The following is a 13,231-nucleotide window of genomic DNA, read 5'->3' as shown; positions in this document are numbered from 1 at the left end:
CACTTTTCACTGATCTACCCCCGTAGTTGAGACCTCCACTAGATAGACAACACACAAGACAACCCATTCCAGCCCCTCTCCCCGCTACATGCCAGTGCACGCAGTGACCACGACAATGGTGTGCCTGTGCACGCGCTCTGTGTGCAGTGGTCGCGTCTAGTGGCTCTTTGCGCTGGACACCCTCCTCCTCTCGTCGTCTTCGTGCTCGTGAGCGTGTCTCGCAGATAGCCCGTGTCGTCGTCATTCCCCTGGACCCCTCTCCCCCTCCGACAGCTTCCTCACCGACGCTCGCCCACGCTCGCCCACGGGAGCACAGTGCCCCGACATGTTTTAATGGTGCTCAGCTTCTTCCTCTGCTCCCCGGCGTCGTCTATGCCTCCGTGAGCTCTCAATCAATAGCTCGTCGTGTTCCTGCGCCCTCCCGTGCTCACTGGCCGTCACCAAAGACTCGATAGGATGTGCCCAGCGACAACCGAGCCCATCCCTCTTGCCCGGCTATATATAGTCCTCCCCCGAGCCGTTCGAGCACACCAGCAGCCTCTCCTCACTTCACTACCCCTCCCCAGCCTGTCAAGCGAGCTCGAGGGGCTCTCCTCGCCTCTCTTGACCACCATGGCCTCCGCGGCCATCAGCCTAAATTAGCTCGAGTCCGAGCCTCCCCCTCCCTCCTGACCTCACCATAGCCTCATCCAGACCCCGGCGATCCTCCCCGTGTCCTCGACCCTTCGCCGGAGCCACCTTGGCCGCGTGCCCCAAGATCAACCGCCGCCACCAAGCTCTCTATTCCCCGCATGGTGCTGCCCCTCCTCTCCTCCTCGGTGCTCTTCTCCCCTCTGGATGGATGCGGCGGACCTCGCCGTGCTCGCTGGTTGCCTCCCCTTGGCCGGAGCTGGACGGAGCCAACGAGCCCATCGCCGGCCAAGACCAGCCGCACCTCTGCCTCGCCCCTTTATGCTTCTGTCGGGTGCAAGACAGAAGAAGGAGTGGGAGGAGAGAGAAAGGAGTGGGACCCCCTCGTCAGCCGCTCAGCGCCGGTCCCGCCACCGCCACGTCACTTAAGTGGAGGCGGAAACAACAGAGTACGTTTTCCCTGACCGAAAGCGTATTCACTTCTTCTTCGGGTGTAAATGCGTCTTCCTCTACGGAAAGCGTATTTCCTCAAAACCCGCTTCTGCCTTATCCACTCGGGGACTTGTTTGTGATGCTATTTTTGCAGAAAGGTCTTTGATATTCATCAGGTCATATCTTTTTACCCACAACTCCAAATGAGGTGAATCCAAAGCCCACTTCTTCGTTTCGTCGAGCCCGTTTTGATGGAATCATTTTCACCATGTTTTGACATTCTGAAAATGACCATTTTGCCCTTGCCCTTATTCAGCCCCTCTGAGAGAACATTTTTCTAGCGATTCTTTCCGCGAGCTTCTCGCACCTCTTCTCGGTGATTTCTTCCAACCCAGGCAAGCCACACCCTCCATTTGCATGATTGAAATGCAGTGACATGGTTTATTCTTTTAAACTTGTTTAAAATATTGCTTTAGCTATGTGTGATCTGTTCATGGCATTTCCCGGACTATTGATTTGATCTTAATATTGCCATGATATTGCTTGGAGTTTTAGGCTTATATTTTTGATGATTATCTGGATGAAATGTGCCTTTGGATTCTTAGTGGCCATTAGGATTATTTTCATGATGGTATTTGGTATTATTTTGGAGTATTACTTTGGATGACATGTGCCTTTGGATTCCTAGTGGCTATTAGGATTATTTCCATGATGGTATCTGGTATTAGTTTGGAGTATTACTTTGGATGACATGTGCCTTTGGATTCTTAGTGGCTATTAGGATTATTTTCATGATGGTATCTATTAATTATATTTTGGAGTGTTATTTTGGATATCATGCTGCCTTTGGATTATTAGTGGTTAGTATGATTAATTTCATGATCCTAGTTGATGTTCTGTTGCTTGGAGTATTATTTTTGGAAATGATGTTTACATGTCAATCTTTGCCGAATAGCTTTATTCTTGTTATTGGAGTACTAGGATTATTTTTTTCGGATTCATCATGACAGTAGTGATGTGCTACCCTTGGAGTATTTTTGAGTTGATGATATTAGGTTTGGATTATTTGTTGGATTTTTCTATGACCTGGATTATAGTTTGATAGTTGATATCGGAGTATCAGTTATCACAGTTATACTTTTGGGGATAAATTCCGTCATTAAGTTGGTCAGGTGCCACTGAATCGGGCTTTCTCCGGTGCAACCACATTTGCCTTTATGGGAAGGCCCTAATGCGGTCTATTGCCATACCTCTAGCCAGTGCCTCCAACTAGGGAAGGTTATGGCCATGCGGTACCCTGGCCCGGTAAGCAGACATAACCTTGTGTGCCCGTTGTTGTTGTTGTACCCGGGTTGTCCCTGTGTGGGGCCGTTTATTATTTTGGCCACGACGGTGGCCGTTGTGTCTTTGGTAGACACGGGGCCACCCAGGACTAGCCTAGTGGGGAGTGAGTCGGAGTGGCCGGGAGAGTGTCATGGCAGTAGATTGGTTTTGTCGGAACGCCATTAGTCCACCCGAATGGGAGTGCGAGGCCATGGGTTCTGTGGTGTGGGTACAGTGCGCTACCTCTGCAGAGTGTATTTAAATCTATCGATAGCCACGTCCTCGGTCCTGGGCATGGGTTCGTACTAGGTCACACTGTTCGATCAACACTCACATGACAGAATGACTTGTAGGTGATTTATATGTGGATATTTTGAGCCATACAGATTGGCAGGATGTTGATGATGATGTTTGAGACCAAGTGTTGGTCGTGGTAGTGATCGCCGGAATGGTCACCATTTGGTTTGGATCACGAGGTGGTCGAGATGGTATATTGCTTGGCAGGTTAGCCAAGAGTGATATGGTTATGGAGATCTAAGATGGTGATTTATCAGTATTTTATTAGTTTCATACCATGCTTAGTAGTTGCTTCATAATAATAGTTGTTAATTTAATTAACTTGTTAAATGCTATGTTATTGTCTTGCATTGATGTTTATGGTTTCCCAGAAGTGCCATTTGCTCACCCATATTACCAAGGGTGAATTACTGCCGCCTCCACCTGCCGGCCAGCCGGCTCTGCCTCCTCAGCAGCCGGCGGACCGCCTAGTAACCACCATCCAAGATAAGTTCCCTGAAGATCATGGAGCCAATGTCGTCTTCACTAGTGTGGCCGACGGCAGGGACAGCCGGCGTTAGCAGCACCGAGAGGTGAATGCTGTCACTTCTGAAGCTCAAAAGTTCATGCACTGGTTTGAGAGGCCCATCAGCTGGAGCCGTGCAGACCACTCGAAGGTGATGCCTTCTCCTGGTTCCTATGCCTTGGTGCTGGATGCCAGCTGTTCAACTGAGGGGTGAGCTGCTTATTTCTCCCAAGTCCTGATAGATGGCGGTAGCAGAATGAACATCCTTTACCGCGACACCATGGAGAAACTGCACATCAAAGAGAAGCAACTCCCGCCAGTCGGACTGTCTTCCATGGCATTGTGCCTGGCCTTTGCTGCTCACCAATCGGTAAGATCAAGATAGGCGTCTTCTTCGGAGACAAAGATCACTTCCACCGAGAGCCAATCTGGTTCGAGGTGGTTGACCTGGAGAGCCCCTACCATGCGCTCCTTGGATGGCCAGCTCTTGCCAAGTGCATGGTGGTGCCGCACTATGCCTACCTCATGGTGAAGATGCCAGGAACCAAGGGCATTATCACTATAGCCGACGACTACAAGAAGTTGGGCGCCTATGCTACTGCTAGCAGCCGCCAGGCTGAGTCCCTCGTGATTTCTGTGAAGAAGCTCCTTGACCGGGTTGCGGCCATGGCCAGCAAGCAGTCAGACCTTTCGCCAGACCCCAAGGAGCCGGAAGCTTAGGGTTCCTTCTAGCCGACCAAAGATCGCAAGAAGACCCCCCTAGACCCTCGTTTGCGTTCTGGGAATGGGGGTCCCCAGACTTGCCTGCATGCAGCCCACGGCGTGGCTCCATCGGCGGCCCTGTATTGCCCATCTCCACCAGCAAACACTCAAGACCCTCGCGAGGGGCCAAGCCTCACGAGGCGGACGACGCAAGACCTCCTCGGGACGGTAGTACGAAAGTCACCGTGGAGCCCAGGACGGTGTCACCACCAGAGCCTTTGGCCAGCGAAGACCATCTTTTGTCTTGATAGCTTGTACTAGTTGTCCCCCTTCAAACTGGCCGCTGTGGGATCCATTCCCACCTAATATTTGGGGAGAGGACCCGGGCCTCTATAAATAGGACTAGCCACCACCTTAAAAGAGGGACGATCCTCTAGATCATGAACTCACCAAGAACAAGAGCACCTCTTCTCAGGAGGTTGTTCTTCCCTTGTAACTGTTCATCCTCAGCCCCAGAGGTAATCCACCACACCACCTTGGAGTAGGGTATTACACCACATCGGTGGCCCAAACCAGTATAAATCTTGTGTCCGTTGTTCTACGGGTTCGACGCGCTAAGACTGGAGATTGCGGTGAGGGTGTGAGCTAGAGGGGAGAGCTCTTCGTGCGCACCCCAGTGTTCGAACCTCAAGGGTTTTGTCGGAACCCGAAATCCGAAATTTGGCGCGCCAGGTAGGGGTGCGCCGAAACTCCACCTCTCCGCTTGCTTCGTCCAGCTTCATGGCGGACGCCACCCCTCCGATTAGGTCGTCGTGCACCTGCGGAAGCGTCGTGGGCGTCCGAGCCTTCACTCACACCTTGCGGCAGGTGCGGTGGCCCCGCAAGTTGAAGCCAGAGATGCCACCCCGCTACGATAGTGTGGCAGACCCAGCAGCCTTCTTGCAGGCGAATGAGAAGGCTGGCCTCGAAGCCGGAGGCGATGACCAGGTCAAGGCCAACTGGTCCCCCCTGTCCCTAGCCGGCGCGCCACACGCCTGGTTGCTCAGCCTGCCGAGATCTTCGATGACCTCCTGGGAGGAGCTCCGCGGTCTCTTCGTCACGCTCTTCGCGGCCCCGGCGCCCCTCGCCGTCACGGCCCTCCTCGGCGGCTCGCAAGCACCAACCTCGGACCATCACACCAAGTCGTTCTTTCGCTAGATTGGCGCCGCCTCCGTGCACCAAGGAGCTCCCCCGGGTTGGGCGGCGCCCAAGGCCGACCTTACCTTTGACGAGGGGGATCACCCCGCCACCACCGTCGGCTCGGGCATGCTCCCAATATTGTGCACGCCCACCATCTATAGCGTAGCTGTCACCAAGACCCTCATCAACAGCAGAGCCGGTCTCAACGTGCTTTTTGTGGAGGCTTTCAGCCTTCTTCATGTACCACTCCAACGGCTCCGACCCAGCAAGCCCTTCTCCAGGGTCGGCGGCGGCTCACTAGCCCCTTGGGGTAGATCCGCCTCCCTGTGACCTTTGGCACCCGCGACAACTACCGCACCGAGCTGATCGACTTCGACATTGTCCGCATCGGCCTCCCGTACAATGCCATCCTCGGATTCCCGGCTCTGGCTCAGTTCATGGCGGCAACCGATCCGGCATACCACCTCATGAAGATGCCCGAGAGCAAAGACATAATCACCGTAGTTGGGGATACTAAGGAGGCTCTAGCGGCACTCAAGTGCGCCCTCAAAACCACCGCGGTGGCACGATCGGCCAACGAGGCCACCCCAAGGTCTAACGAGGCCGCACCGGCAAAGAAGAAGCAATTGTTCACTCAAGATTGGGCCCAAACCGAGCAGGTGTCGGTCGAGCAAGATGGATCCTCAGGAGCCACCTTCACCATAGGCACCAACCTCGACCCAAATCAAGAAGAGGCACTGGTGAGGTTCTTGCGTGCAAACAAAGATGTGTTTGCTTGGTAACCCAAGCAGCTAGTGGGAGTACCAAGAGGGGGATCGAGCATCACTTAATGGTGTGCCCCAATGTGCGCCCCGTGAAGCAGAAAGCGCGGCGACAATCCACGGAGAAGCAGTCCTTCATCGTCCAGGAAACCCGCAAGCTGGAGGCGGTGGGTGTCATTCGTGAGGTTCGGTACCCCATGTGGCTGGCGAGCCCTATCGTCGTACCGAAGAAAGGCGAGAAGGAGCACATGTGTGTTGACTTCACCAACCTCAACAAGGTTTGTCCCCAATACCCGTTCCCGCTCCCGCGCATCGATCAGATTGTTGACTCCACTGCCGAATGCGACCTGGTGTGCTTCCTGGATGCGTTTTAGGGTTATCACCAGATCAAGATGGCGGTGGAGGATGTGGAGAAGACGGGCTTCCTCACCCCGTGTGGGGTGTACTGCTAAACTTGCTTGTCGTTCGGGATGCACAACGCAGGTGCGGCCTTCCAATGGCTTATGCACATCGCCCTGGGTCAGCAGCTCAGGAGGAACGCTGAAGCCTACGTCAATGACATTGTGGTAAAATCTCGGGAGGCAAGAACTTTGATTCAGGACCTGGAGGAGACCTTCGCGAGTCTGCACCAGGTGGATTTGCGGGTTAACCCGGAGAAATGCGTGTTTGGTGTCCCTTCCGGCAAGCTGCTAGGCTTCCTCGTGTCCCACAGGGGGATCGGGGCCAACCTAGAGAAGGCCAAGGCGATTGCAGACATGAGCCCACCGCAAACTCTTAAGGACATGCAGAAGCTTGCAGGCTGCGTGACCTCATTGGGGCGCTTCATCTCCAAGCTGGGAAAGCACGCCCTGCCATTCTTCAAGCTGATGAAGAAGAAGGGCCTGTTCGAGTGGACCCAGAAGCCGACCAAGCGTTTCAAGACCTCAAGAGATAACTGACTAGCCCTTCGGTGATGGTGGAGCCTCTCCCTCTCGAGCCCTGGTGCTTTACCTTGCCGCCACACCTTACTCAGCTAGCGCAGCTGTAGTGGCGGTCCAGGAGGAGCGCCAGGCTAGGGTGTTGTCACGCCACGCCGCGCCAGCAGCCGAGGCGATGCAGGACCCGAAGGGCACCGCAAGGGTTGAAGCAATGCCAACGGGTGACCAGGCCCAGCAGCATGGCGTTCACGGGCCGGCAGAGGCCCGAACAGGCAATCAGGATCTTGAGGTCCCGTCATCTCAAGAGACGCCCCAACTGCCGGCAGGCACAAGCTCCATCGACGTTCCTACCCTCGTCGAGCACCCAGTGTATTTCGTCAGCACAGTACTATGGGATGCATGGGCACGTTACCCCATGCCTCAGAAGCTCTTGCTCACGCTTCTAGTGGTCTCACGCAAGCTGCGGCACTACTTCCAAGGTCACCCAATCATGGTCGTCTCGGCCTACCCGCTGGATAGGGTACTTCAGAGCCCCAATGCTGCTGGAAGAGTCGCCGAATGGAACATCGAAGTGCAAGCATTCCAGCTAGAGTTCAGCACAACTAGGGTCATCGAGGGGGCTGCGCTCGTCGACTTCGTGACAGAATGAACCGACACCCCGGGGTTTGAAACAGGTGAGGACCGATCCCTCTCGCCAGGAAGTGAAGCCAGGCCCAAGCATGCCTTGGGCCCGGGGGCTATTGTCGGCGTCTTGAGAATGGGGGTCCCCAGACTTGCCTCCCTGCGGCCCACGGCGTGGCTCCACTGGCGGCCCTGTACGGCCTATCTTCACCAGTAAACACTCAAGACCATCTCGAGGGGCCAAGCCTCGCGAGGCGGACGATGCAAGACCTCCTCGGCGGTGGCCTCACCAGGCTGGCTTGCGAGGGGCGGAGAGATCAAGGCAAGGGGAACCTCGCGAGGTTCCTGTGACGCAAGCCATGACGACCAAGGCTAGGCGGGCGCCAACACGCGCAGTGTCCTCGTTTCCTATTTGGTGCTAAAGAGGCAACCACAGGCGCGGAGTCCCGAGGCATCAAGCAAAGGTTTCCATATATCAGTGCAACCAGACCAAGACCAGCAGGACGGAGGTCACTACGGAGCCCAGGACGGCGTCACCACCAGAGCCTTTGGTAGGCGAAGACCATCTTTTGTCGGCATAGCTTGTACTAGCTGTCCCCCTTCAAACTGGTCGTTGTAGGATCCCTTCCCTCCTAATATTTGGGGAGAGGACCCAGGACTCTCTAAATAGGACTAGCCACCACCTTAAAAGAGGGACGATCCTCTACAGCATCAACTCACCAAGCACAAGAGCACCTCTCCTCAAGAGGCTATTCTTCCCTTGTAACTGTTCATCCTCAGCCCAGAGGCAATCCACCACACCACACTTGAGTAGGGTATTACATGACATCGGTGGCCCGAACCAGTATAAGTCTTGTGTCCCTTGTTCTGTTGGTTCGACACGCTAAGACTGGAAATTGTGGTGAGGGTATGAGCTAGAGGGGGAGAGATCTTCGTGCGCACCCCAGTATTCGAACCTCAAGGTTTTACCGGAACCCGAAATCCGACAACCCCGACCACCCGGAGAGGCACGCCATCATGGGTGCCAACCTCGATAGCAAATAGGAAAGTGAGCTCATCGATTTCCTCCGTGAGAATCAGGACATCTTCGCATGGTCTCCCAAAGACATGCTGGGTGTTCCAACTGATTTTGCCGAGCACAAGCTACATGTCAGATCAGATGCAAAGCCAGTCAAGCAGCCCCTCCGTCGCCTGTCGAAAGAGAAGAGAAGGATTGTTGGTGAAGAGATCGTCTGCCTGCTAGCAGCTGGCTTCATCATGGAAGTGTTCTTTCTAGAGTGGCTTGACAACCCAGTCCTTGTACTGAAGAAGAACAACAAGTGGCGCATGTGTATTGATTACACCAACCTCAACAAAGCCCGCCCCAAAGATCCGTTTTCTCTACCCCGGATTGATCAAGTGATAGACTCCATAGCCGGATGCGAGCTGTTGTCTTTCCTTGATGCTTACTCTAGCTACCACCAGATCAAGCTGAACCCAGCCGATCAGCTGATGACCGCAGAGGGAGTCCTGGATTAGGGGGTGTCCGGATAGCCGGACTATAACCTTTGGCCGGACTCTTGGACTATGAAGATACAAGATTGAAGACTTCGTCCCGTGTCCGGATGGGACTTTCCTTGGCATGGAAGGCAAGCTTGGCAATACGGATATGTAGATCTCCTCCCATTGTAACCGACTCTGTGTAACCCTAGCCATCTCCGGTCTCTATATAAACCGGAGGGTTTTAGTCCATAGTACGAACAACAATCATACCATAGGCTACCTTCTAGGGTTTAGCCTCTTTGATCTCGTGGTAGATCTACTCTTGTACTACCCATATCCTCAATATTAATCAAGCAGGAGTAGGGTTTTACCTCCATCGAGTGGGCCCGAACCTGGGTAAAAACATTGTGTCCCTTGTCTCTTGTTACCATCCGCCTAGACGCACAGTTTGGGACCACCTACCCGAGATCCGCCGGTTTTGACACCGACATTGGTGCTTTCATTGAGAGTTCAGTTGTGCCGTCGTCATCAGGAAGGATGCCTCATCCCGTCTCTAAAGACGACACTGTTGCTAAGGGAGCTTTGGCTGTCGGCCAAACTCTCCGGCTAGGTGGTTTTCTTATGACCGCTTGTTCGGCCGCTGCTCCGACGATGACTTCTCGGGTCATGAAAAGCAATCTTCACGTCAACTCGGAACTCGCCGAGCAGTTAGATCCAATGGAGCTCTCTTCCCTAAACGAGCTCTTGGATCGCATCACCGCCCTGGGAGTCACTACAGACTATGATCAGATTGGGCCTAAACCCGATCTGAGAGAGATCAACTCTCCCCAGGTCACCCATCATGTTGCAGTGGTGGAGGAACAATGCGGCGACCATTCATCTATCTTAAGGACTAGCTATGTCTGTATTCCCAATCCCTCCAAGCCGGAAACCCACGGAGGGGAGGACGTCTCTCAAGACCTGAACCTAGAGTCAGGTAGTGGGCTAGATTCAGTGGAAAACATCCAAGAACCCAAACTTCTGAGTTTGGAAACTCCTTGGCCCCTGAGTCTCAGATTGGGTGAGGTTTCGGATTCAATTCCACCCACCCACCCAAACATAAGCGATCTAACCCAAATTAGGCAAGAGCCCGAAGAAACAGTACACCATTACTGGGCCAGATTCCTCCTGGTCATGAATAGGATAAAGGACTACCGCGAGGAAGATGCAATTTCATTCTTCTGCAATAATTGTACGAACAAGGGAATCCTCCACACCATAAGTCGCCGTGAAATTACATGCTTTGCCGACTTGGCGTCCATAGTACGAAAGTACTGTGCGATGGAAAGCGCCTGGAAAACCGAAATAAAATTTTGGGACAATCCGGCCCTTAATACAAACCCAGTCCGAAATAAAAGGGTGCATTATCGCCAGACACCCGGGTTAAACACCAAAAAGCAAAAACCCTCTACAGGGCATGGAACCGTATGGGAGGGATGGCTCAATGGACCCTGCAAAATTCACAGTGCAGAGGGTGCCACACCAACTCATAGCCTTAGAGCATGTTGGATACTTCGGCAGGTGGCCAAAAGTGGCGAAGATCTTCTAACCCCAGAAGCCATAGAGCACCAGCCCAGGGATACCAGTACGGTATTAACAGTCTTCGAGACTTTCGCATCAAATAATATGCGAAAACGAACACTCCGCAGCCTTGCCGAAGTCTACCACGTGGCAACAATAAACCCATGGAGTGACACGGCTATTACTTTTAATGCCAGTGACAAACCTAAATTCCAAACAGCCCGAGCACCAGCCGCATTGGTCCTCAGTCCAATAGTGGACGGTTTTCGACTCACCAAGGTACTCATGGACGATGGTAGCGGATTGAACCTCATTTATGAGGAAACACTTCGAAAAATGGAAATAGACTGGAACCGCATTGAGCGAAGCAGCACAACCTTTAGAGGAATAATCCCCAGTCGGGAAGCACGCTGTACATGAAAAATCACACTAGATGTGGTGTTCGGCACACAGGATAATTACAGGTCCGAAGAGGTCACGTTCCAAGTGGCCTCGTTCAGTAGCGGATACCACGCTCTATTAGGGCTAGAGGCGTTTACAATCTTCCAAGCCATACCCCATTATGGGTACATGAACCTCAAAATGCCCGGGCGCAACGGAATCATCACTCTTGCTAGTGATCCGGACATAGCACTCCGTGCCGAAAATAAGACAGCCGCACTGGCCCTCGAGGCACTATCTGAAGCCCTAGTAGCCGAGGAACTGACTGCGCTGCCCTCCACGTTGAACAGGGACAACGTGATACTCGATAAAAGATCCAAGTCCACCTCCTTTAAACCGGCGGACGAAATAGTCAAATTCCAAGTCCATCCAGCGGACCCTACAAAAACAGCTTCCATCGGGGCACATTTTTGCCTGGCACCCTTCAGACATGCCAGGAATCCCACCCAGGCTGGCCGAGCACAGCCTAAATATCCTAAGAGGATTCAAGCCAGTCAAGAAGGCTCTTCGGCGTTTCTCCGAACCTAAGAGACAAGCCATAGGAGAGGAACTAGCCAAGCTATTGGAGGCCGGATTCATCAGAGACATAAAACATCCGGACTGGCTAGCAAACCTCGTGATGGTACCAAAGAAGGACAAATCCTAGCGCTTGTGCGTCGATTTTAAGGACCTCAACAAGGCTTGCCCAAAGGATCCCTTCCCCCTCCCCCGCATCGATCAAATTATCGACGCTACCGCAGGACACGATTCATTGTGTTTCCTCGACGCATACTCTGGCTACCATCAAATTAAGATGGCAGAGCCAGACCAAGCCGCAACGGCATTCATCACACCATACGGCCCATTCTGCTTCAACACAATGCCCTTCGGGCTCAAAAACGCTGGCGCAACATATCAGCACATGATTCAGACATGTCTGGCAAACCAGATCGGCAAAATAGTGGAGGCATACGTAGATGATGTGGTCGTCAAAACCAAGCATGTTGAATCTCTAGTAGATGACTTGAGGCTCACATTCGATAACCTCCGAACATACGACATCAAGCTCAACCCGGAAAAATGCATTTTTGGCGTACCGACCGGAAAGCTCTTGGGCTTCATTGTATCCGGTAGAGAAATTGAAGAAAATCCAGCCAAGATCCGAGCTCTATCACAATTGGACATCCCAAAGGACCTCAAAAAAATACAAAAATTGACCGGATGCGTGGCGGCTCTAAGCCGCTTTATCTCCCGCTTGGGATAAAAGGAATTACCCCTTTATCGCCTCCTCCGGCGCACCGAACACTTCGAGTGGACGGATGCCGCCCCGGCCGGACTCGACGAAATAAAAGCCATATTGGCAACAAACCCAGTCCTGGCCGCGCCAAACATTGGCGAACCAATGCTATTATACATTGTGGCAACTCATCAAGTTGTAAGTGCAGTGCTCGTCGTCGAACGAGAAACGGACGAACACAAACTCCCCCTTCAAAAGCCGGTTTACTATGTGTCCACTTCCTTACTCCATGCAAGTCACGGTACCCGCATTATCAAAAGATAGCGTACGCGGTATTTATGGCATCCCGGAAGCTACGACACTACTTTCAAGAGTGTTCGATAATGATAGCCTCGGAAGTACCACTTAACGATATTATAAACAACCGCGAGGCGACGGGCCGGATTGCCAAATGGGCCATTGAGCTCCTCCCGTTCGACATAACTTACAAGCCACGGCGAGCTATTAAGTCGCAAGTTTTGGCCGACTTCGTCACCGAATGGACGGAAGCCGAACTCCCTAAAGAGTATGGCACATATTCCAACTGGATCATGCACTTCGACGGCTCCAAAATGTTGGCTGGTCTGGGGGCTGGCGTCGTTTTGATGTCCCCAATAGGAGATACAGTTCAATACATACTCCAGATAATGTATACGGACTCCAACAGCGCAGCCGAATATGAGGCCCTTCTACATGGTCTCCGGATGGCAGTATCCATGGGCATTCAACGCCTAGAGGTGCGCGGGGATTCGAACCTCACGATATCCCAAATAAATGGAGACTTTGATGATAAGGATCCGAAAATGGTGGCTTATCGCAACGCCGTCCTAAAAATGTCACCTTGGTTCAAGGGGCTCGAATTTCACCATATAGCCCAGGAAAACAATCAGGCAGCAGACGCCCTGGCATGCATCGGCGCAAAATGCGATGTCGTCCCTCCCAACATCTTGTTGCAGAGGTTGTTCAAGCCATCCATAGTATGGGAAGGGGAACCCGGAAATAACAGCCTGGACCCAACCGCACTACCCGACACGGAACATTCTGACATAATTGGAGGCTCTGCCAATGAAATAACATCTTCAGCCCACGTAAAAATGGCAGTCATCGCCCCATGGATAGAACCATT

Source organism: Triticum urartu, chromosome 2A, assembly GCF_056163025.1.
Source record: "Triticum urartu cultivar PI428250 chromosome 2A, HENAU_Tu73, whole genome shotgun sequence".
In the NCBI taxonomy this organism is placed as follows: Eukaryota; Viridiplantae; Streptophyta; class Magnoliopsida; order Poales; family Poaceae; genus Triticum; species Triticum urartu.
The sequence above is the reverse complement of the archived record's forward strand: the minus strand, read 5'-3'. Positions refer to the sequence as shown.